This window comes from Octopus bimaculoides, chromosome 20 (assembly GCF_001194135.2).
Source record: "Octopus bimaculoides isolate UCB-OBI-ISO-001 chromosome 20, ASM119413v2, whole genome shotgun sequence".
NCBI lineage: Eukaryota > Metazoa > Mollusca > Cephalopoda > Octopoda > Octopodidae > Octopus > Octopus bimaculoides.
The window spans coordinates 35,567,294-35,570,026 of record NC_069000.1 but is presented as its reverse complement, the minus strand read 5'-3'; positions in this window follow the sequence as shown (position 1 = coordinate 35,570,026).

Genomic DNA, 2,733 nt, shown 5'->3' with positions numbered 1-2,733 from the left:
ATATATATATATACATATATATATATATATATACATATATGCATGTATATATATATGCATATATACGTCTATATATACATGGATGCAAACATTCGCATACACACACACACATATACATGCATACATACATACATACATACATACATACATACATACATACATACATGCATGCATATATACATACGTAGACAGATAATTATATGCACGAGTATACATACGTAAATCAAAGCATACAGATCTGCACATCAACCAACTTCTAATACTGGCACACACACACACACACACACATACACACACACACACACACACACACACACATATATATACATATATACATTATCATTATTATTATTATTATCTCTTCTACTTTTATCACAGGTTTTGTTGGACTTCCTGGTGTCTTGCATGCGTAACGGGCTTATTATCTGCAGCCTACGGTACCATGCTATTCCTTCTTCTCAACTATCTATTTATCTTTTTGCCTTCCTTCTTGACTATTCGTGGGTCAAAGGGGTATGTAATATCAACTATATTACATATGTGGTGCACCTTGTCCACCACCACTAGATCCGGTCTGTTATGCTCTTGCAACTGATCTGTTTGGATTGGGAAATCCCAAAGGATTTTGCTAGTCTCCGACTCCGCACACTCTCTGCGGTTTGTGCTCATACCACGTCTTGCCTCTCTCCGGCCCCCACTTTTCGCAATTTTTCCAATGTAACACTTTCATTACCTGGTCGTGTCGACACAATTTGTAGTGGTTTTGGGCAAGTCTATGGATGAAACCATTGCCCATATCACGAAAGAATGCCTTAGACTTGCCCATTCGTGATATGGGCAATGGTTTCAGCCACTCTATTTCAGATGCAGCACAGCGGAGACACTTGCTCATTCCTCATCATCATTATTATTATTATTATTATTATTATTATTATTATTATTATTATTATTATTATTATTATGTTGTTGTTTTTTTCTTCTTCTATCTTCAAATTTTCTTCCATTTCTCGCCGAATGTTTTCCATACACCTAGGGCAGAGAAGCCCATTGTACGCATTCCCAGTTTACACACGCAAATTCAGAGGTAAAATATGTATCTAAAAAAAAATAATAAATAAATAAATTCATAAATGAATGTTGTTTTCACAGCGATAATGCTCTTCTCAGTACATGAGTCGTTCCAGTTAACACGATTTTTTGCACTTCCTGTAGGGATGGTAAGCCTGGTATCATTTTCAAATAGGTTTCAGGACCTTTTTTTTTTATCATTCCTAGAGATCTTACAATCACTGGTACAGTAGTCGCCTTGAGGTGCCACATTTTTTCAATTTCTATTAACAAGTCTTTATATATACTGATCTTGTCAAATTCTTTCGCCGCTATATTATGATCGCAAGGAATACTCATGTCAATTAATAAAAATTATTATTATTACTATTATTATTATTATTACACGCTCATCCGGTTACTGTACTACTGTATTATCGTAGTATGAAACTCATAGTAGTTCACATTTAAGCCCCATGTCTATTACTTCACACACACACACACGTGTGTCTGTGTCTCAAAGAACATTTCCTTCTTTTATTTTTACGTGAAACGTACTTAAAACGCCAGAGAATAACAAACAATTTTTTTCTGCAGATCGATAATAATTCAGGCGTTGTCAGGTTAGAAAGGAAACATTTCTTTTATATATTTTCCAGTCATTGCTCGATGTTTCATCACAAAGTATCTGTCAGGGTTAGACATCTGAAAGATTTAATAGTATTTGGTAGAGATTAAAACAGGTTTAAACGACATTTAAAATCCAACGATGTGATTCTTTATCAGTTTCATTGTTGTACAATATACTTATGAATAATGATTTTCAAATATTTCCATTTTTATAATATTTTTTTATCATGGGTTTATGAACGATTGTGTATGTTTCTCAAAAAAAAAAATAAAATAAAACGTGGAATGTCTGTATAAACATTTGTTTTTGTATGCTAGTGCAGTTTAGAGTGGAGGCGCAATGGCCCAGTGGTTAGGGCAGCGGACTCGTGGTCGGAGGATCGCGGTTTCGATTCCCAGACCGGGCGTTGTGAGTGTTTATTGAGTGAAAGCACCTAAAGCTCCACCAGGCTCCCGAAGGGAGTGGTGGTGATCCCTGTTGTACTCTTTCGCCCCAATTTTCTGTCACACTTTCTTCCTGTTTCTTGAGTAACGCTGTGTATATATTAATGAAATGACGACATAGAGGAATCGAGTAAAGGAATAAGGAGATGAAAGGAGAGAAAGGAAAAGAAGCATAAAAGTTCACAGTTGAACTTTCCGATGTTGTAGAAATAAGTGCATAAGTCCTTAGGTGCAATCTTGGATAGATCCATATGGGTTAAAGTCCTGATATTGTAAACATCCAGGAAGAAGGTGCGAACATATCAACTTTCAATAACAGAATGGTAGCGGAGGTGGCTATTAAGTGGTAAAAGGAAAGAAATATATATATATATCTTTATTTTTTTTCTCTCTTTTACTCTTTTCAGTCATTTGACTGCGGCCATGCTGGAGAACCATCTTTAGTCGAATAAATCGACCCCAGGACTTATTCTTTGTAAGCCTACTACTTATTCTATCGGTCTCTTGATATCGAACCGCTAAGTGACGGGGGACGTAAACACACCAACATCCATTGTCAAGCGATGGTGGGGGGACAAACACAGACATAAACAACAAACACATACAATCATA